The following is a 24,217-nucleotide window of genomic DNA, read 5'->3' as shown; positions in this document are numbered from 1 at the left end:
GAGGTGTGGGCGCAAGGTTTGCAATTCCTGCGGTAGCAGGGGAAGGTGCCAGGATGGGAGGGTGGGTTGAAGGGGAGCGTGGACCTGACCAGGTAGTCACGGAGGGAACAGTCTTTGCAGAAGGTGGAAAGGCGTGGGGAGGGAAATATATCCCTGGTGGTGGGGTCTGACAAACAGATAATAATTTCCAAAATTGTGATAAATGAGTGTGTTTGTACCACATCAAAATGACTTTGGAGCTCAAATACCAGGATTCTGTCTGAGTTTTCAAAAGAAAAGTGGGAAAACCAGAGATTTTGTACATTTATTCAAGTCACGATTCATAACAATTTAAACCTGTACTTAAATTGCACTATTTTCATGCCCCTTGTAGTCTCTGCATTTTTTCTTTGAAGTGGCCTTTCCTTAATTTCTCCAATTCAAAATCTCTAGGGTGACACGGTGGCTCAATGGTTAGCACAGCTACCTCACAGCATCAGGGACTTGGGTTTGATTCCAGCCACGGGTGACTGTCTGTGTGAGTTTCCTCCAGTTTCCTCCCACAATCTAAAGATGTGCAGATTAGGTGAATTGCCATGCTAAATTGCCCATGGTGTTCAGGGATGTGTAGCTTAGGTGCATTAGTCAGGGGTAAATATAGGGTGGGGTGTTACACTTCAGAGGGTCGGTGTGGACTTGTTGGACTGAAGGGAGTGTTTCCACACTAGGGATTTTAATTCCATTTCTAATTCTACTTGAACACATGTAGGTGCCTCAAAACTTGCTATAGCTCCTGATGGTGCTGAAATTAACAGCTCATAATTCAGGACAGTACAAATTTTCAACACCCACTTTTGGGTCAAAACTTGTACGCATTGTCCTTCGTTGTCAGTTTAATGTTGAACACCAAGACACACAGTTACAGTTTGAACTGCATCTGGAGGAAGAAACAAACAAAAAATAAAAAAGGTTTCAGGTCAATAGACTGGATTTTGCAGTAGTAAAGACAGGAAAATCAGCACTGACCATCATAACTCCTCCGAAATTGACAGCAACTTCCAGAAACAGCGCATGTGCAGCTAAACATAGCAATCCAGAGGGCCGTGTTTCATTTCTCCATTGGGTCCAGTGCTGAAAGCAATCAAAATTCAGAGCTAACTGGAAATGACCCTTTTCACCAATTAGTCTTGCTGTTAGACCCCTTGAAAAAAGTTACATTTTGTTCTATGTAATGACATGCCAAACTCAACACTAAAAGCAATCTCTCTAGCCATGCAAAACTAGAAGAATATTGGCTACATAAAACAAAATTGCTGATATTTCAACTTCTACCTTCATGCACCAATCTTTGCTCTGTTTCCTCTAAAATTAATTTTGAAAAGTGCAGTTTCGTTCTGGTAGAACTCGACAGTTGCATTCCTCTGTAACCTCGCAGTATAGAAAAAAAACACTATATGCCCCTCCCCCAATTCAGTAGAAAGTTCATGTTGTCCAAACAATGCCCACAATTCAATCGCGTTATAGCCATTTGCATGGACAAAACATGCGTTACACCAGAATGAACCGTGAAGGATAATGAGGGCATGTTATTTCATGGTTCATTGTAAGGGAGAACTTTTCAGTACAATCAGTTGTGTAACCTGCTTGATGCCTGGAGATCCCTCAAGTTTGATACAAAACGCAAAGGGGAAAATCCTAGTCACATGACACTTTCTGGGCAGCATGGAGATCAGCTGGGAGAAGCATCTCATCACTGAGCTCAAAGTCTGGACCAATGACGACTCTGCATTAACTAAATGCTACTTTACTTGAGCTGAAGTACACCAATCTGTCATGTCACTCACAGCCAGCCGAGAAAAGGACTGATGAGAAAATACAGTTCCCACTCCAGGTTACCACCTAATGACTGATGTTTGAAAGTGCCAGGGTCTAGAGTGCATAAATGATCAAACAAACATGGTGTCCTTTACAACAAAACTTGGGTAGTAAGTGTTGGCAAATTAGTTATGTAAAAAAAAGTGACCAAATGGCTGCTATAATCAGATAGGTTAGTGCATCTCCAAAATGAGAAAACTTAAAATTGAAAATTTCTCACTTTGGATGATCAGTGAAATGGACTGGGTCATTGTAGCACAGCCTCACTGATAGCTGTAAAGACAACTTAGTTTTCTGCATTTTTGATAGTGGGCTGAACAAAAAAAGATTGCTGAAGGATTTGGTTTTAAAAACAATAAGTTACCTGGCACTCATTTTAAGTGATGTTTACCCTGTTGCCTGTTCAAGATAAGTTAAAATTTCATAACACCAGGATGCAGTCAAACAGGTTTATTTGGAAGCACTAGCGTTCGAAGTGCTGCTCCTTGGGTTCATGTCACATTACAAGTGACCCCACAACACCACAAACACAGACAGATGCCCACACATGCAGACAGACTCCTACAAGCCCTCCTCTTTCATATGCTCACATGCACCCTCTCAGACACTCAAACACCGACACTCAAAAGCCAACTTTCCTCTGCAGTAAAAATCCATCAAGTCTGAAGAGAGCCAGTTAGTTGTATGTTGTGGCTCTTAAGTCAGAGACTTCAGAAGTGTGAACCCATCACCCTTGGCCACCTGCAAGTCGTAGTATCTGGAAAAGGAAAATAGAATAGAAAAATGCTGACAAGCAGAAGGATCACCTCGGGTGAATCCTATGGATAGGAACTATCTTCCCAGTGTTTCCACGCATGTATATTTTTAGGCAAAGTTTTATATGGAGGTTAGAGTATTAACTAGCAGTGTTATAGGTCAATGGTTCATAAATTCTAGTTATTATGCTCAAACAATTAAGTAGGGGAAAAAAAAAAAATCAGGGAATAAGAGAAATGGAGCCAAAAAGTTCCTTCAGATATTTACCAAAAACGCCAACAAAATAAGTCTTGGTCATTCGTATTGGTGGATAAATTGGACAGATAGTGTGTATTTGTAGACAGGAGGCAAGTAATGTCCCAGAAATAGCTGAAAAAAAAAAATCAAGAATTGAAAGGAGAGCAGAGAAATAAAGAAAAAGATTATAACCTCCAGAGAAACTGTACTGACTAAATGGTTGGAATTGCAAGTTTAGTTGTTCCTGGGTCCTGATGAATTGCTTTAAAAAGTAACTAGTGAGACAGTTAATGCCTTTTAATTTTCCAAAGCTCGAGGCGGAGGGGTGACCTTATAGGAGTTTACAAAATTATGAGGGGCATGAATAAGGTAAATAGGCAAAGTTTTTTCCTGGGGGCCGGGGAGTCCAGGACTGGAGGGCAAGGGGGGGAAAGATATAAGAGAGACCTAAGGGATAACTCTTTCCACACAGATGGTGGTACAGGTATGGAATGAGCTGCTAGAGGAAATGATGGAGGCTGGAACAATTGCAATGTTTAAGAGGCGTTTGGGTGGATATATGAATAGGAAGGGTTTGGAAGGATATGGGCCGGGTGCTGGTAGGTGGGACTAGATTGGTCCGACCAGATATTCCAACCCAAAGGGTCTGTTTCCATGCTGTACATCTCGATGACTCTAAATCTGGGTAAGTTCCTTTAGATTGGAAAATTGTGACTATAACTCCTTTATTGAAAAAAGCAGGGAGGCAGAATGCAAGCAACCAAAGTCAGTTAGCTTAACATCGGTCAGACAGACAATGTTAAGCTATTAATAAAGACATTATAACACAGCACTTGAATAAGTTCAAAGTAATCAAGGAAAATGAAAATGATATTTAAACCAATTTATTGGAGCTTTTTGAAGTAGTAATTTATATGGAGGCTAAAAAAAAAGGAGGAGAACTAGTGGATGTATTACACTTTATTATCAGAACGCAACTGAATCTAAGAGATGAGAGCATCCAAATGCATGAAGCACAGAAGATTAGCCTGCAGATACAGCAAGTGAATCAGGAAAGCTAATAGAATGCTAGTTTTTTATTTTAATGTGTGAGGGGAAGTGAATGCAGGTTAAGCTTTAGTTAGTTATCCAGGGCATTGGCTAGACAACATATATAGTACTGGTCATTGTATTTACGGAATTGGAAGTAGTTCAGAGAAGATTACTCGACTGGTACCTGGAATGGGCAGATTGCTTCATGAGGAAAGGCTACACAGGTTCAGCGTGTAGACTCTGCAATTTAGAGGAGAGCCAGAGGTTAATCAATCTTTGGAATTCCCTTCCTAAAAAAAAAGGGCAGTAGATGCAAAATCTTTAAATATTTTTAAGAGGTAGATAGATTCTTGATTACCAAAAGGGATAAAAGATTGAATTGGGGTAGCAAGAATATGAAGTTGAGGTTAAAACTAGATCAACAATCTTATTGATTAGCAGAGTAGGCTGAAAAAGAGTCAAGTGGCCTACTCTTGTTCCTTGTCCATTTAGAAACCAAGTCTGTGCTTTCAAGCTGGGTCATTTTGTGCACTTATGAAATCTTTCACTTCTGTGATGACTCTTTGACTAGCAGGTCTTAATTTCCAGGGCACTAATCCAGTCAAGCGTAAAACCACACTACTTCAAAGTGGAGTTAGTGGTTCAATACCCATTCCACAAGATTGGAACACAACCATGGTCTACATTCTAGTGCTATTCTCAAAGAATGCTTCATCCAAAGTGTCACATTCAGAGGAGGTATGAACTAACTCTTCATTTTGCTCTCCCAATCAAGGTGAATACCGTACTGAAGATCCCAGGAAGGCAAGTTTGCACTTCAATAGCTTTGATTAGGAAAATGATCATGACACAAGGATAAAAAGGAGGAGAAAGAGCCAAGCTTAAAAGGAATAAATCAGGATCCCCAAAGAAGGGGGTTTGGAGTTTTAAAAAAAAGAAATTCTAGATTTAGAACGGGACCTAACCAGCTGAAGGTACGTCTGCAAATCGTAAAGTGAAGATAGAAGATCAGTCAAGAATGCATTACCTGCTTAAATTGCTTCAAAGACAAGCAGAGGGTAAGCAACTTTAGAGGTGGAAGTACACCAATTTTCTTCAAAATAGAGATTACAGTATCTGCAACCTAGCATCAAAATATATGATCAAAGAACTATTTGAAGAACAACGCATTGTTGTGACGATTCAGACAATGCTCCTTCAATTGTCATAGAAAATACAAACAAAAACAGAAATTGCTGGAGAAACTCTGTAGGTATAGCAACTTCTTTGAAGAGAAAAACAGACAATGTTTCTAATTTAGTGACCCTTCTTCAGAACTGGAGAACCCAACAGCTGAACTGAAGATGGTGAGAGCTACTGCCTTTGAAATCAAGGCTGTATGTGACCAAGTGTGGCATTGAAGAGTCTGAACAAAATGAGAATCAATGAAAAATCAGGAGGAAAACTCTCCATTGGCTGGTGACAGCCTAGCACAAAGGAAGATGGTTATGGTTAGTAGAGGTCAGTTATTTCAGCTCCAGGACATTGAAGAACCCTGAAGAACTTCTGCAACAATGGCCTTCTCTCCATCACAAGGTCAAAAGTAGGGATGTTCCCTGATGACTGCATAATGTTCAGTATTGTCCGCCACTCTCCAGATACTGAAGCAGTTCATGTTGAAATGTAGCATGGCCTACACAATATCCAGGCTTGGACAAGTGGCAAGTAATATTTACACCACATATGCACCAGGTAATGTTCCAATAAGAGACAGAATCTAATCATCACGGAATTCCCACTAATATCAAAATCCTGGGAAATTACCATTGATCAGAAACTGAATGGCACTAGCCATATAAATCTTGTGGCTACAAACAGCAGGTCAAAGGATAGGAATTCTGATGTGAGAGACTCACTTCTTGAATCCCAAAAACCTGTCTACCTTCTTTGAAAGGCACAAGTCAGGAGTGTTTGATGGAAGGTTGCCCACTTGCTTTGTGAAGTGCAACTCTAACAGGCTGGATACCATCCAGGACTAAGCAAAGCAGTCTGTTTGATGGGCACAACCATACCAAAACATTTGTTCCCTCCACCAACTGTGTGTACAATCTACAGAACGTACTGCAGAGATTCACTAATACACCTTGGACAGCACTTATCAAATGCTAGACCATTACGAAGACCAAAGGGGCAGCAAATGCAGGTGGTGTGCCCATGCAAGATCCCCAAAGTATTCATCATTCAGACTTGTAACTATAAATGATCATTCATTCACCATCACTGGATTAAAATCATCAATACACATCCCCCCTCTACCACCCCCAGAGCACTGAGGTCTACCTACTCCAAATGGACTGCAGTGTGCCCGATCTATAAGATGCACTGCAGAAATTCATCCTTAGATAGCACCTGCTAAATTCACAGTCACTACCATCTAGAAGGACAATAGCTCACCACAATCCTCAAGGGAAGCAGGAATGGGCAAAAAAAATGCTGGACCAGCCAAAGCCCAGATCCCCAAATAAATGGAGGAGCCAGTAAACAGGCTGTGAAAACTCTGATACTTGCTGAAAATTTGTGTCAAAAGCATCTTAAAGATGACTAGGGAAATTAAACTATAGTTCAACAACACTGTATACTCTCAGTGCAGACACTGTGCTATCACTACGCATGCGCAATTGTGCATGTAACATTGAGCCAACTCCCATTTTCTGCCCATTAAGCTCTTAACAGAAGATTCAACCAATTAATTTTATGCCAATGTGAAAGAAATGCAAGCTAGCTATTGTTTTCTCTGCCAGAAACAGAGGCAAGGCAACTCAACCAATACAAAACCTTAAAATAAATAAAAACAGAAATTACTGGAGAAACTCAGATTTGGCAGCATCTGTGTAGAGAAAATAGCATTAAATGTTTCAAATCCAGTGACCCTTCTTTAGGAACCAGAAAAATGCCTCCCTTGAACAAACCATCGGAAAATGTCACCTCCGGTGCTATCAAGCAGCACCTGCATAGCAATAGCCTGCTCACAGGCAGGCAGTTTGGATTCTGCCAGGGCCATTCAGCTCAGGAGCTCATTACAGCCATGATTCAGACATGGACCAAAGAACTGAATTCCTAAGGTGAGGGGAGGAGAGAGTATAACAGCCCTTGACATCAAAGGCCACTTTTGCCTGAATGCGGCAAAGGGCCCTGCCAAAAGTGGAATCAGAGTCATAGAAGAAAACTGCTGGTTGGAGTCAAACCTAGCACAAAGAAAAGGTAGTCATGGCTGTTGGAAATCAGTCATCTCAGCTCCAGGACATCTCAGCAGGAGCTCCTCAGAGTAGTGTCCTAGGCTTAACCATCTTCAGCTGCTTCAGGTGACTTTCCTACCACACAAAAAAGGTCAGAAGTGAGAATGTTTGTTGATGCTTGCACAATGTCCAGTATGATTCACGATACTAACAGACCATGTTCAAATGCTGAAAGGGCCGAGCTGTATCAGGCTGGAGTTTAAAAGTAACATTAATGTTGCACAAATGCAGGCAATGATCAACACCAATTAGAGACAAAAGCCTGGGGGAGATTATCCTTGACCAGAAACTAAGCTGGCCTAGTCAAAGTGCAGAGGCGAGGAATACTGCAGCATATCAATGGTCTCCCGACTCCCTTAATCCTGCTCACCATCTATAAAGGTCAAAGTCTGATGCTGGAAAAAGCATAGCAGGTCAAGCAACATCTGAAAAAGGAAGAGAGAGTCGACATTTCAGGCATAACCCTTCATCAGGACTGGGGAGTGGATAGGGGGTGGGGAAGAGACTGGGGATAGAGCAAGATAGGTGGGATGGCAGTAAGTGGGCAAAGGCAGGTGGTGATTGAGGTAGGTTTATGGAAAGACTGCAGCGGATCAGTGAGAAGGAAGAGGTCAAGAGGACGCTAGAGACACCACCCACGTCGTCCTCCTCCTCCTCCTCCAACTCCAATTCCCTGGTCGCCAACACCTTATCTTTAACATAGATTTCCAGTTCCTTTACATGTGCCATGGATGGCACAGTGGCAAGCACTGCTGCCTCACAGCACCAGAGACCCGGGTTCAATTCCCATCTCAGGCAACTGCCTGTGTGGAGATTGCACATTCTCCCCGTGTCTGTGTGGGTTTCCTCCGGGTGTTCTGGTTTCCTCCCACAGTCCAAAAACGTGCAGAGATGGCACAGTGGCAAGCACTGCTGCCTCACAGCACCAGAGACCCGAGTTCAATTCCCATCTCAGGCAACTGCCTGTGTGGAGTTTGCACATTCTCCCCGTGTCTGTGTGGGTTTCCTCCGGGTGTTCTGGTTTCCTCCCACAGTCCAAAAACGTGCAGATCAGGTGAACTGGCTATGCTGGATTGCCCATGGTTTTGGGTAAGTGGATGTGGGGGAGTTGCTCTTTGGAGGGCCAGTGTGGACTTGTTGGGCTGGGGGGCCTGTTTCCACACTATAGGTAATCTAAATGTGTCCTCCATGAGGAAGGCCTAAAAGTGCTCCATTTCTTCCTCTTGTGCTGACCTGCCCAGTCCCCTTCCTCAGACACATTCAATTGGTGGAACTGATCCTATTACTAAACAACTTTTCTTTTCAATCCTCCCACTTACTACAAACCAGAGTGGTGGCTATGGACATCTGTATGAGTCCCAGCTATGTCTACATCTTCCACAGCTACACCAGCACTATTCCTCACCTTTTCCTCCACTAAACCGATGATTTTGTGGGAGCATGAGGCAGCACCAATACAGAGCTTGAACAATTCATCCACTACACCAACACCTTCCACCCAGACCCCACATTCACCTAGGCCAACTCAAACACCTTACTCCCATTCTTGGACTTCGGTCTTTGGCAACCAACTCAGCATTGACATCTACTTCAAACCCACCAACTTCCACAGCTACCCTAACTACATCTCCTCCTGTAAAATAAAAAAATGCAATTCCTTACTCTTAACTCTTTTGGCATATCTTTCCCAGGACAAGCTATTCCACTCCAGGACATCCCAACGTCCTCCTACTTCCAGGACCGTTTTTTCCCCTCCCTTGATCAACAATGCCCTCAAATCACATTTCTTGCACTGTTGTCCTCTCGCCCTACTCTCCTCCTCCCCCCCCCAAAGACTAGAAGCCCCTGCTCCTCTTATTCCACCCCATTAATCTCCAAATCCAGCATATCATTCTGCCATTTTTTCACCTCTTACAATCAGACCCCACCAAAAATATATTTTCCTCCCCACCTCATCTGCATTCCTTTGGGACCGATCCCTCCATGACTTCCTAGTTAGGTCCACATTCCCACCAACCACCTTTTTCTGCTGCTGAGAGAGGTGTGAAACCTGAAAGTGTGAACTTGAAAGACTCTACACAAGCAAAACCAAATGTCAATGTCATTTACAAAATACCTTGCAAGAACTGTAACAAAGCACTACATTGAACAGGCAGAAAACTAGCCATCAGGATACATGAATATCAACTAGCCATGAAAAGACATGACCCACTCACTAGTATCCTCACATACGGATGAGAAAGGACACCACTTCAACTGGGACAACACATCCATCCTAGAACAAGCCAAACAGAGACACGCACGAGAATTCCTAGAAGCATGGCAATCCAACTAGAACTCTAAAATCAACAAACAAACATTCACTTGGATCCCATTTCCCATAACTCCACTGCCCCAGAGAAGAACAGGAAATGACATCACCAACCTAAGGAAACCCAAACATATAAATCAAAAGTGGCTACACCACCAGTGCTTCATTTGGAGGCTCACTGAAGATGTTGCTAGTAATGTGACGAAACAGCTGAAAACTAACCTTTCAGGTCAGCGAGCAAACCTACATCCGATATGAAACCTGTGCCCATTCCTCCCTTCCCCCCCTAACCTCACCACACTCCAAGGGCCCAAAAGGATGATTTCAAATTTGGCAGAAATCCTCAAACATTATTTACTGGATCCCTTGCTCTCTATGTGGTCTCCTCTATCAGGGAGATAGAGTGCAAGCTCACGGAATGATTCAGGGAACATTTTCAGATACACCTACCAACCCCACCTTCCAGTGGCCATCCATTTCAGCTCCCCCAATGACGACATGTCCATACTTGGCCTTGTTTAGGTGGTGGAGGAGGCCATCTGCAAACTGGAGGAGGAGCACCTCATCTTGTGCCTTGGGAGCCTACAAACCCACAGCCTCAACATTAAATTCACCAGTTTCCAAATCTCCCCTTTCCCCCACCCCATCCCAGATCCAACCTTTCAATTCTGCTCCGCCTTCTAGATCTGAACTGCCTGTCCATCTCCTTCCCACCTACCCAATCCACACATCCCACTGACCAATCACAAATTACCTCCTACCTTCGCCCATCTATCACCATTCCACCAGTTATCCTAACAGCACACCACTCCTGCAAAAACAAAGCAATCCCATATCCTATCCACCATATTAGTTTCTCATCCCCCTTCCCCAGTCCTGATGAAGGATTATGCCTAAAACATTGACTCTTGCTTGACAGATGCTGCCTGACTTGCTATGCTTTTTCCAGCACCACATTTTTATCAACTGACTTCTCCAGCAGCTGCAGTCCTCCATATCTCCCACCGTCTAAGAGGCACAATGCACGAGTCAGATAGAATACCCCTACTTGGCTCGATGAATGCAACTACAACAACACCTAAAATCAATACCATCCAGGACAAAGCAGCCTGCTTGATTAGCATCACATCAACAAGATTCTGTTCTTACACTACTCAACACAAAAGTAAAACCTGCCCATCAGAAGACAGAAGTCATTAATTTGAACGGAGTATCCTGATTGTCCGGATGAGTGTCACCAACCAAGCTTGACATTATCCAGAACGTGATTGGCACCCTATCAACGAACAAAAACACTTACACCACTGATGCTCTACACACCTCTGCAGTGTGTACGGTCTTAAGATGCACTGCAGAAATTGAAAAGTCCTTGGATAGCACCTTCCAAATTCACAAATCACTACCATCTAGGAGGACAAGAGCATCAGAGATAGGGGGACACCATTTGCAAGCTCCCCTCCAAGCGACTTATCTTGACTGGAGTATAAATTGCTGTTCCTTCAGTGTTGTTGGATCAAAATCCTGGAACCTCCCCCTGTAACAGCATTGACTGTCAACCCACAGCAGTGGTTGAAGAGGTTAGCACACCACCACCTGAAGGGAAACAAGGGATGAGCAATAAGTGTTGCCCCAGCCAGCGATGCCCAGATCCCTTGACCGAATACATGAAAAGAAAGCAAAATTTCTTCTCACAAATACTCCCAACGGTGATAGAGGTTCTCTGCCTTTTTGTACATCCACTCTTTCAGCTCTAGAATGGAGATTAGGAAACCCAACAATGTCCTTGCACAAACATTTAAGCCACATTGAAAATGCATCAAGGAACTTCACAGAAGTGGCCTTCACCAGTAAAATGAAGGTCAAACCTGAGGAGGAGCTTTTACATATGTATACACTGGGTCTATTTGTGACCACATTCAGAAAATGTGGTTTTGAAATGTTTAATATTTGTTATTTTAATGACTGACAGTAACAGTCAGCTAGCTAGACAAATAACAATCCTCCACTGGCACTACATCTGCCACAAGTATTAAAATCAGTATTACAGAGACCGAAGGGACTGTTTCGGTGCTGTACATTGCTATGACTAAAAACTAGCTGCCAAGCATCTTCAGAATCACAGAACAATACAACATAGCACAGGCCCTTTAGCCCTCGACGTTGTGTCGACCATTTATCCTAATCTAAAATCAAATTAACCTACATACCTTTCATTTTACAATCATCCTTGTGCCTTTCCAAGGATCACTTTAATGTCCCTAATGTATCTGACTCCACCACCACTGCTGGCAGTGCATTCTACTCACCCACTGTGTAAAGAACCCACCTCTGATATCTCCCCTAAACCTTCCTCCAATCTTAACATCTGCCCTGGGAAAACATCTGACTATTCACTATCTATGCCTATCATCTGGATTTGGAAATGCCGGTGTTAGACTGGGGTGTACAAAGTTAAAAATCACAACACCAGGTTATAGTCAAAACAGGTTTAATTGGAAGCACTAGCTTTCGGAGCACCACTCCATCAGGATTTAACTCTCATCTTAGACACTCCTTCTTGCTAGAGGTGCACATGTAAATATCAGTCTTCATCATTAGCACTCATTATACAAGTGAGAGCCACTTTCTGCTGTCAGGACACAAGCACCTCAGCTGACATTCTTCAGCACGACCCTCCATCAGTCCATGGAGCAGTTAGACTGTGGCCTAGTAAGTATTCAGCTCTAGTCTCTCTCAGCATCATAGAGATATACAGCACAGAAATAGACCCTTCGATCCAACTCGTCCATGTCGACCAAATGTCCCAACCCAATCTAGTCCCACCTGCCAGCACCTGGCCCATATCCCTCCAAACCCTTCCTATTCATATACCCATCCAAATACCTTAAAACGTTGAAACTGTACTAGCCTCCACCACTTCCTCTGGCAGCTCATTCCATACATGTATGGAAAAAGTTGCCCCTTACATCTCTTTTATATCTTTCCCCTCTCACCCTAAACATATGCCCTCTAGTTCTGGACTCCCCCACCCCAGGGAAAAGACTTTGTCTATTTGTCCTATCCATGCCCCTCATGATTTTGTTAACTTCTAAGGTCACACCTCAGCTTCCAACGTTCCAGGGAAAAACAGCCTGTAGAGGCCTGTTCAGCCTCTCCCTATAGCTCAAATTCTCCAACCCTGGCAACATCCTTGTAAATCTTTTCTGAACCCTTTCAAGTTTCACAACATCTTTCTGCTAGGATGGAGACCACATGGATAGTGGTCTAACCGTTATCCTGTACAACCGCAACATGACCTTACAGGCCCTTTTCTTGCAGCTATTGCTGTTGAGTGCAAGTTGGAGACCAGGTTACCCCAGCTTGAAAATGAAAAAGCCTAATTAAAATGCACATACCATATAATAGCCCAACAACTTTTGAGATTTGGGGTGCTAAGGTGGTGGAAAGAGTGGAAATTCCTTTGCAAGGAATTAAGGGATACAAGAGAGTGCACGTAAGTGGCATTGAAATGCCTATCAGCCATGACTGAATGATGGAGTGGACTCGATGGGCTAAATGGCCTTACTTCCACGTTATGTCTTATAGTCTTATGGCAATGCCTGTCCTTCATCAGAATCGTCCGTTGCAGCACAACTAAACTCAAATTCACTGTGGAAGAAATGATGAGCAGACCAGTGGCGTTAAGTCTCCCCAGATGGGAAATTAGGCAGAACACTGGGCAAGACCCCTCAAGTAGTTAGAATCAGAACACAAGAGGCCATTTGGACAATATACCTACATTGCTTTTCTGGAAACTACTGCTTAGTTCAGGTTGTAAGTTTGCTTGCCGAGCTGGAAGGTTTGTTTTCAGATGTGTCGTCACCGTGCCAGGTTACCATAGTGAGCCTCCGGTGAAGTGTTGCTTCTATCCCATTTTCTATTTACATGTCTTGGTCTGTTAAGGTGGGTGATATCGTTTCCAGTTCTTTTTCTCAGAGGTTGGGAAATGGGGTCCAGATTTATTGATGATGGAGCCAGGCCTCTAGGAATCCCGTGTGTGTCTCTGTTCAGCCTGTCCTAGGATGGAGGTGTTGTCCTTCTTTGCCTGTTTGTAAGAATACTAATAATAGTGGGTCATGTCTTTGGTGACTAGTTGATGTTAGTCTATCCTGGTGGCTAGTTTCCTGCCTGTCTGATGTAGTGTTTGTTACAGTCCTTGCATGGTATTTTGTAAATGACACTAATTTTGCTGGTTGTTTGTATCGGGTCCTTTAAGTTTGTCAGCTGTTGTTAGATTTGTGGACTACCATAATGCCAAGAGGTCGTGAGATTATAAGCAGGCAGGGAAAGAGTTAGGTTCTGAGTTTTGTGAAACAAGAGATTCAGGTGAGCATGACTCAGATCAGATAACCTACAGTTAACAATATGGTGCTGCAGGCAAGGGTAATGGGTTAACAAGGTGGAAAAGCAGTCGTTATGTAGAGCCATTTAACAAGGTGGGGTAGCATTCAATATGCAACGGCAGTTAACAAGGTGGAAAATATTCATATGTGAAGTCAGTTATTCAACGTATAATAGCAGATGGCTTAATCTTTATATTGACACTTGCTGATTGTAATGGTCACCCAATTAGTATCTATGTTGCCTTATCTGGATGCTCCTCCCTGTGAAATGACTATATAGTTCATGAAGAAACTGCTGTTCTAGACAAGACTGTGAACTCATGTCTCTGTTCATACAAGCAATCACTCGCTCTCCCGCCAGGGGCTGGAATAAAAATGGAAGTGGTAAAACTACGCCGTGTCCCAGAGCGTGTTTTCTTCAACTGTGTGGGGTAGAAATCGGGACGACGGTCAGAGTGGTCTGGTAGTCATTTCAGAGATGTCTTTGATGTATGGTATCGTGGCTAGAGTTTTCGGGCGCTTTGTCTGCTTGTTTGGGTTTGTTGTTCAGGAATTGACGGGCTGTGTATCCTTTACCTATACAGCGTATTCAAGAAGTAATTTTCTGCTGCTGCTTATTGTTCCTGGGTGTGCAGTGAGTTGTAGCCTGTTTAAATAATGCCCTTATGCAGCTCGGTTTGTGGGGATTGAGATGATTGCTTCTATAGTTAAGTATCTGGTCTGTGCATGTTGCTTTCCTGTAGACATGGACTGAGAAGTAACAGACAGAGTTTAATTCAGATAATGCGAGGTGCTGCATTTTGGGAAAACAAATCTTAGCAGGACCTATATACACTTAATGGTAGGGTCCTAGGGAGTGTTGCTGAACAAAGACCTTGGAGCGCAGGTTCATAGCTTCTTGAAAGTGGAGTCGCAGTAGATAGTATAGTGAAGGAGGCATTTGGTATGCTTTCCTTTATTGGTCAGAGTATTGAGAACAGGAGGAGTTGGAAGGTCATGTTGCGGCTGTACAGGACATTGGTTAGGTCACTTTTGGAATATAGTGTGCAATTCTGGTATCCTTGCTATCAGGAGGATTTTGTGAAACTTGAAAGGGTTACTAGGATTTTGCCAGGGTTGGAGGATTTGAGCTACAGGGAGAGGCTGAATAAGTGGTGGCTGTTTTCCCCGAAGCATTGGAGGCTGAGGGGTAACCTTGGAGGCTTATGAAATCATGAATAGCATGGACAGGATAAATAGACAAAGTCTTTTCTCTGGGGTCAGGGAGTCCAGAACGAGAGGGCATAGGTTTAAGGTGAGAGGGAAAGATATAAAAAGGGACTGAATGGGCAACTTTTTCCAGACAGAGGGTGGTGCGTGTACGGAATGAGCTGCCAGAGGAAGTGGTGGAGGCTGGTACAATTGCAACATTTAAAATGGCATCTGGATGGGCACATGAATAGGAAGGCTTTGGAGGGATATGGGCTGGGTGCTGACAGGTGGGACTAGATTGGGTTGGGATATCTGGTCGGCATGGACGGGTTGGACTGAAGGGTCTGTTTCCATGCTGTACATCTCTATGACTCTAAAATGTTCGTTCCACAGTGCCCATTATCCAACTTAAACTTTGGGTCTGCTAAGTGGATGACACCTTTGTCATCACAAAACGGATGAAATTAGAGGAAATCTACAACATCCTTACTGGCATAAATTTCACAAAGGAGAGATCAACAGACTCCCCTTCCTAGATGTCACTGTGGAACAAACAGTTAATGGACCAGCGTCTACAAAAAGAATCAACACATACAGACCAGGTACTTAACTACAGAAGCAAATCATCCCAACATCCGCAATTAGAACTGCATTATTTAAACAGGCCACAACTCACTGCAGCACCCAGGAACGATGAGCAGCAGAAGAAAGTTACCTATACAGCACATTCAAGAAGAACAGGTACTCAATAAACAGTCTGCCAATTCCTAAACAACAAACCCGAACCAGCAGACACAACACGTCTAGAAACTCTAGCCAATTACCATACATCAAAAGGCATCTCTGAAATGACTACACTGATCTCTTGGCATCATGGTAGCCCACACACCTACCACCACACAAACAGTGGCTGATGAACCTTAAAAAAAAAAAAAAGGACCCTATACAAAACCAGCAAAACAAATGTCGTCATTTACAAAATACCATGTAAAAGGACTAACAAACACTATATTGGACAGACAGGCAGAAAACTGCCACCATGATACAAACACTAAATATCCACCAAAAGACATGATCAACTAATCACCAGCATTCTTACATACAGACAAAGAAGGACGACACATCCTTCCTGGGACAGGTTAAAAGATACGTTTGGGAATTCCTAGAGACCTGACATTCAAACAGGAACTCCATCAATAATGGATTTGGACACTACTTACCAACCTCTGGAGGGAAAAAAAAAAAACTGGAGATGTTGTTATCTCCCACCTTAAGAGACCAAGACACAAATAGAAAGCAGGACATAACACCAGCTATTCATTGGAGGCTCACTGATGTTACCTAGTGACGAAACATCTGAAGGTAAACCTTCCAGCTCAGCGAGCAAACTTACAACCTGAACCTCAACCGGAGCTACAAATCTTCTCAAAAATCGCAACCTACTACTTAGTCCCACCTCTCTTTATAAGTTATAAACACTTCCAAGTAGAAATCCAATTCCATGTTATACGTTACTACTGAGTTTGTCACCATAATTCTTTCTAGCAATGCATTCCAGGTCACAACTCACTGAATTACATTAGTTATACAATGAATAGGACAATACAACTTGGACCCAATCCAGCTCTGCTGCTCAAATTTCAGTGGAATAGTAAATGGACATGAGAAACTTGCAGGTCTTTCAATTTGAAGCGTCAAAAGATGCTTGGTAATATAAAAATCTAGCCCCTCCGAACATAAAATGGTTTTCACGTCACACAAGATATTATGTTTTATGATATTATATTTGGTCCCATAAACATGTCTTTTGCAGTCACCCACAAATATCATATAATAAGGACTCATTAAAACCAGTTGCAAGTCTTCCTGGCCACGAGCCTTGGTGTTTCCCCACAGTTTTACAACCAGCTTACTGCCATGGCTCCAAGAGTCAGGAGGCAGGAGGGCAGCTACACAGACAAGCTGCTGCTTGGAAGAGCTTGTTGAAAAAGCTTAAAAAAAAAGGAGAGGGAGACAGAATCAGTCAACTTTCAGCAACAAGAAAACAAAATGCAAGCAAGGAGGTCAGTAGAGTAGGCTTTAGTGAAAATGAGGCAAAGAACAGTGTCAAGTAAGAGGGACAGAGAGCACAGGGTGTTCATTCCGGTAAAATGAGGACCCCAGGAAAAACCAACTGTAAAAACCATTTTAAGCTTATACAACTACAGCATAAAAAATGGCTAATGGCAGCAATTTGAAATTATAATGTAAAAACTTTTACACCAGCAACTCATTGTCACAGGAGTTCATCTTGCAATATTCAAATGCACTGCTTTAACTACAACAAGATTTTCCCCTTTGTAAAACAGGTTTCTTTTTAAGTTGTCAGAGGGTTTGGCATCCCCCATTTCGGATTCCATCCTCTTGCTTTGAAACTGTAACAGTTTGACGATCACCAGAAAAATCATTCACCTTCAGTAATTAGTCAGCATGGCATACCAATAAGCCTTATTTAAAATCAGGTCTTGCCCTCAGTACATTTCAAAGGAGCTGAAAGGGACGAGCAATGGATTGCAGACTAGAACATTTCATGCCCAAAGGAATACTAGTTAAAGCCATATGATGCAAATGAACAGTTGATTCAAAACCTGAAGGTGGGCATCCCATTGCCCCTTAACTATTGCAACTGCTCACGTGCATGATGCTAGAGGCAAAAATGTGGGTAAAATAAGTTACATACATCCTTTCCGTGAACTGAACATCAACTACGCTACAATCCTTTTAAAAAAATACAGCCAGCAAGGTAATTAAGTGGAGTCTGCCTCTGAATTAAGGGATTAAGTAACCACCCCTTAATTGTAGTGTTGATTATTACAGTTCAAAACTAACAGGATAGGTAGTTTTAAGAACTAATGTCAGTGTTTTTGCACTAGGTAAGACAGTTGCCAACCTATTGTAATCAACAGCTTAGTTTCTTTTATAGATATCGTAAAAGAAATGCAAGAAATATTTGTGAATTTTAATGACTGAGTCATTAATTAAAGACACAGGAAGGTTTCACTGGCAACAGTTTGCCATGTAAAGGGAAACAAAACAGGAACTTTGTTCAAAAACAATTAAAAACCATTAGCTTCAACATCTTAAACTAGCAAGTACCCCTCAAAACAATGTGTCTCTTACACCTTTTAAAAAAAACATTTTAAAGTTGTTACATGAAGATTAGTCCGTAGTAGTCAATACAGTCCTGCAAGATTCCTTTTCAATTAATGAGTTAATGTTCACCTCAAAATAGTTGAGTTATATGCTTGCAGTCTCTACAACTTAGACCGAACATGGCCAGTTCCATTCTCCCAATGCAGACCACTGCCATTTAAATAGTTATCAAAAGGTGCCATTTCTAACATTAATCAGGTCAACAGTGGATCAGACTTGTACTATAGAGCTAAGTAACATTCTGGAATCCTAAGTGTTAAAATAATTCATTCCAAAAAGATTAACATCCTATTGCTTTTCTTAAAAAAAAATGGAGCGAGGGCACTGCTGTCTGGGCCAGCATTTATTAGCCATCCCTAACTGCCTCTGGGCAATCAAGAGTCAACCACATCGCTACGGACCTGGAATCAAAAAGGTAGGCCAGACCAGGTAAGGATAGCAGTTTCCATCCTAAAAAAAGACAGTAGTGAACCAGATGGATATTTACAACAAATCGACAATGGTTTAGTGGTCATCCTTAGATTTTTAATTCCAGATTTATTTTTATTGAATTCAAATTCCACCATCTGCTGAGGCAGGATTTGAACACCGCCAGAAAATTACTTAGGTCTCTAGGTCAACAGTCCAGTGACAATGGCACAAGGCTTGGTGTTTCCAGTATCGTGGAGGAGAGCCATAAGATCATTAAACAGTTTTGCAACCAATGTAGACATAATAGAACAGCAAGAAATTAAAATATTTTCCTATACTCTAGCCATTGAAGAGGTAGTTTCAGTTCAGATTTAAATCTCTAATTAGTGGGTAACAAATGCTGAATATTTTAAAAAGTGTGTTCTCGAAATGAAACTTCCCAAATAAAAGTCAGAATTACAATGGCAACTTTGGTAGAGATCAACATTCTTTGAACTTGCAATATGAAGGAAATCAATGAAGTCTTAGCAATAATTAACAGAATTTAAACTCAGCCTCAAGTTAAGATTTTAGAATATTAGAACATCAAATTCAAAATTCACTCGTCTTTTTGCGAACACTCTGCATTAAAAAACACATTATAATACAATACTTTCATCTGGTTGAAGCCTGACCACAATTCAACTATTTTTAAACCGGGCACTGTAGAATTTCAAACAAATTAGGGGCTCAACACAATTAATCAATTTGCTTTAAAAGGTTAAGTTTGTAATTGTACAACATTGTCCTTTTTAAAATTCCAATGTAAAAACAAAATCTGCCCCATTACATAGCTGACAAACACATTGAGATCCCGATTCAATGAGGCAAAAACAGTTATTTTAACAAATCAACATTTTTAAACATCAAACTTTACATCAAAACTGCCTTTCCTGGCCCAAGTATTAGTACAGCCTTAGATTAGATTGGATTACATACAGTGTGGAAACAGGCCCTTCGGCTCAACAAGCCCACACCGAGCTGCCGCAGTGCAACCCACCCAGACCCATTCCCCTACGTTTACCCCTTCATCTAACACTACGGGCAATTTAGCATGGCCAATTCACCTAACCCTTAATTTCAGCTTTTTTTTTTTACCTCCGCTCACTGAAATTACATTGATAAAAAGAGAAAGCCCTCGCAGTGGACCACACGACACTGCACCACATGGCACTTGCGTCCCCCAGAACAAAGCCTCACAGAGCCTCAAATTCCACTACTAGTGGACATCAACCCCTTTCTCAATTGGCTCAAAACTTGCTCAGACACAGAGGGCTTTAATCTCAGCACAATGCGAAGGAATCAAACCTCAACCCAGATCCACCCTCAGGGGCTTGAACCCCAGTACTGTGCAGAGGACTCTAACCTCAGCCTGCCAGCGCGCTTGTGAAACCGTGCCTCTCAACTGAACTAGTTACCATTCAAGGAATCCTTAGAATAGGGAGTAATCAAGTGAGGGGACCGTCTCCGGCACAAAGGAATCTTAACTTGGTCAGTCTCCAGACACCAATATTCCGGGAAGCCGCTAACACCGTCTGATCATAATATTTCATTTGGATCCTGCCGATGGTGCAAATATGGTCATCCTGTCCCCCCCACACCGAGTCAGTCGAAGCAAAATGCTCCGACAGATAGTATAGTTTTATCTTCATCTTTATTCTGGGCCCCAAGGGGAGAGAACAATTGCCCACGTGCATAGAGACAGGAGTTCACAGTCTCCTCTGGAACAGCAGTTTCTCAATGAACTATATAGTCATTTTACAAGGAGGAACATCCAGATAAGGCAACAGACATTAATTGGGTGACCATTAACAGTAAAGCTTAAGCCATCTGTTGTTACACAACGAATAAGTGACTTCACATAAATGAATATTTTTCACCTTGTTAACTGCCTTTACATACTGAATGCTACCTCATCTTGTTAAATGGCTCTACCATAATGAATATTTTTCCACCTTGTTAACCCATTACCCTTGCCTCCAGTACTGCATTATTAACTGTAAGTGGTTATATGATCTGAGTCATGCTCAGCTGAACCTCTTGTTTCACAAAATTCAGAAATCGTTCCCTGATTATACCCTACACATTCTCAAATCAGCTGTTGCTGCACTTTGAAATGTATGGCATAGTTTATGACCTCCAAACGTCCAAAAGCACTTTGCAGATTTAGAATTTGTTTTGATGTATAGTTATTGCTGTAATGTCAAGAACATAGCTACTAAATTACATACTGCAAGCTCTCATTAGCAATGCGATACCTACACAGAGACATCCTTGCTCTTTCCAACAAAAAAAAATGTGAAGGAACCTTTCACATCCACCTATAGGCACACCCTGTTATCTTAAAAAAAATGAAGTTACACGTAGCAGTAGGTCGTTCATATTCTACTCCAGGACCATGAACTTGGGCACAAGCCAAGACTGATAAGAGGGAATGCTGCAATGCCATAGGTGAGATTGCTTCTGAACAATGATAAATGAGTCAATCACAGAATAATGCAGATGCTAGGAACTATAGGCTAGTGGTGAGCCTGACCTCAGTTGTTGGTCACATTTGAGAGCCCATTATTAAAGGAATAGATTATGTAGCACTTGGAAGTGCATGATAAAATAGGGCTGATTCAGCACTGGGGGGGGGGGGGCGGTCATGCTTGACATATCTGTTTGAATTCAGAGCTGGTAACAAAGTTAGACAAAGGAGAACTGGTAGTAATGATCTATTAAGTTTTCCAGAAGGCCTTTGATAAAGTGATGCACAGGAGGCTGCTAAAGAAGAGCCTCTGGTGTGAGGCGTTAGGTATGGCTTGGAGAGAGGATTGGCTAACTGGCAGAAGGCAAGGATAAAAGGGGTCTTCTTCAAAGTGGCAACTGGTGACTATTGAAATTTTTCAGGAGGAGTCGGTTTTGGGACCACAGTTAAAAGAATCATAGAATCCCTACAGCATGGGAGCAGACCATGCGGCCAAACTTCAACCCTCTGAAAACATCGCATGATGCTGCCCAGAAGTTATTCATGTTATATATAAAGAAGGAATGAGCGCATTGCTGCTAAGCTTGCGGATGACAACAATAAGTGGAGGGACAGATTGTGTTGAGGAAGTGTGGGCATGGTAGGAGAACTTGGATGGGCCAGGAGAATGACAGATGGAATAGAATGTGGGAAAGAGAGGGGTTATGCACTTTCATTGGAAGAACAGAAATGTAGACTATTTTCTAAATATGGAAAGGCTTTAGAAATCTGAAGAATAAATGGACTTAGAGTCAAGTTCAGAATTCTCTTAAGCGCTAGCAATGGTTAAAAAGGCAAATGCAATGTTAACATTCATTTCAGGAGAACTACAGATGTAATGCTAAGGTTCTATAAAGCTCTGTTCAGACTGCATTCGGAATATGGAGAGCAGTTTTGGCACTCAAATATAGCAGAGAAGTTCCCACTGGTGACTTGGTTAGCATTTACCCTTCAAAACAACAGTCACAAATAGATCTGGTTACTAGTCTACATATGAGAATTTGCTGTGAGCACACTGGCCACCATGTTTTCCACATTAAAAACAGTGACTGCATTTCATTGGCCAAAATGCATTTGGTATATGAAAAACACTAATCGTATTTTTCTTTTGGCCAACTCAACCAAACGGTGAGAAAATGGCCAACAAATGTTGACCTGATCACAACAGTAAGAAAAATGAGGACTTTACCACATTTTAGGTGGCAAACTCCTCGCCCAAAAAGTGTGGTGCTGGAAAAGCACAGCAGGTCAGGCAGCTTCCAAGGAGCAGGTGTCGACATTTCAGCCATAAGCCCTTCATCGGGAAGGGGCAGAAGCAGAACTTGCATGACCTTGGTGGAGTTGGAGGGGTCAACTTCCCCCCACGCTATGCAAATTCTGGGCCTCCTCCACTGCCAAATCAGAGCCACCCAACCCCCGGAGGAAGAAAGCCTCATCTTCCACTTTGGGACCCTCCAACCACACAGCATCAATTTCATCAGTTTCTTCATCTCCCCACCCCCATCTCATCCCAGATCCAACCTTCCAACTCAGCACCCTCTTGAACTGTCCTACCTGTCCATCTTCCTTCCCAGCTATCCACTCCACCCCATCACCATCATCATCATCGCCTTCCAAGCTACTTTCGTATCTCTCCTATTTATCTCTCAGTACCCACGGATGCTGCCTTGCCTGCTGTGCTTTTCCAGCAGGAAATGTTTTTATTGATCTCCAGCATCTGCAGTCCTCACTTTCTCCCAAACTTAGAACCCACACAAGTGAACAGATTTTCAGATGCTGAGGGAGAGAGAGCTTCAGTCTATGACTTGACATTGCATTGGAATGCACCTTAGTTACTGCACGTGATATATGAGAGCGTGTACTTTTATTGAGATCAGGAGTAAACAGCCCAGATGAATGAATCAGATTTAATGTAAAATAAGACGACTGCAAAATGGCTCAACCTCACATTCCTTAGAACTGTCACTGCTACCACCAGAGCAGCCGCTGAAGGAAGAGATGGAAACAAGGAAATGGAGACTTTGAACAGGGTGCAGAGGTTTAGCAAGACGTTCCCTGGATGGAGCATATTAGCTATAAGAGGTTGGACAAACGTGGATGGTTTCCCCTACAACAGAGGCTGAGGGGCAACCTGTTAGAAGAATATAGAGTTATTTGAGTAACAGATAGTCGGATTCTTCTTTCCCACAGAGTGTTAATACCAAATATTAAGGGGCAGAGGCTTAAGATGAGGGGGTAAAGTTTAAATGCAGGTGTAAAGGCAAGCTTCTTACACAGAGGATGGCAAGTACCTGAAAGAAACGTCAGGGGAGATTGCAGAAGCAGATACAACATTAACACTTAAAAAAAAGAGGCATTTAGACAGATACATGAACAGGAAGTGAAGAGGGGAATATGGACGACATGCGAGCAGATGCGATTAGTTTAGAATGGCATTGTGGTCAGTGCAGACATGGTGGGCCGAAGGAACTGTTCCTATGCTGCACTATTCTAAGTGGGAATCAGCTCTTTGATCAGACCAAATTATAGGCTCAGAAATTGTAAGAGACCCAAAATGGCATTATATTTGAGGTAATGTATTACTGTATTAACTCAAAACGGCAGCAAATTGAACTTTCCAAAGCTGCATTTCAACGTTTGGCATGGATCTAATTTACTGGATTAGAGATTTAACGCAACATGTGTACTGCATGTTAAGTGCAATAGAATTTCACTAACATTTGGACTTTGTATGCTTCCCTTTATCAGTCAGAGTATTGAGTACAGGAGTTGGGAGGTCATGTTGCAGCTGTACAGGACATTGGTTAGGCCACTATTGGCATGCAACTCTGGTCTCCTTCCTATTGGAAGGATGTTGTGAAACTTGAAAGGGTTCAGAAAAGATTTACAAGGATGTTGCCAGGGTTGGAAGATTTGAGCTATAGGGAGAGGCCGAACAGGCTGGGGCTGTTTTCCCTGGAGTGTCGGAGGCTGAGAGGTGACCTTATAGAGGCTTATAAAATCATGAGGGGCATGGATAGGATAAATA

General features: G+C 42.4%; 1 protein-coding gene across 4 annotated transcripts in view; it reads right to left on the bottom strand.

Moving 5' to 3' along the window:
• The window catches only part of tlk2 (tousled-like kinase 2), a 206,659-nt gene that overhangs the window by 169,090 nt on the left and 13,352 nt on the right, over positions 1–24,217 (bottom strand). The window contains exons 1-2 of one of the 4 annotated variants that reach the window (XM_043675315.1): positions 1,006–1,081; positions 832–916 (exon numbers count right to left, since the gene is read on the bottom strand). The exons of the other annotated variants lie outside the window; for them this stretch is intronic. The gene's annotated coding sequence lies outside the window, so the exon portion shown is untranslated. Of the gene's footprint in view, positions 1–831; positions 917–1,005; positions 1,082–24,217 lie in introns of those variants that run through there. 4 annotated transcript variants of the gene reach the window in all.

The sequence above is a fragment of the Chiloscyllium plagiosum genome, chromosome 33 (genome assembly GCF_004010195.1).
Source record: "Chiloscyllium plagiosum isolate BGI_BamShark_2017 chromosome 33, ASM401019v2, whole genome shotgun sequence".
Classification (NCBI taxonomy): Eukaryota; Metazoa; Chordata; class Chondrichthyes; order Orectolobiformes; family Hemiscylliidae; genus Chiloscyllium; species Chiloscyllium plagiosum.
Note: the sequence above shows the minus strand (reverse complement) of the source record. Positions and strands in the feature narration are given on the sequence as shown.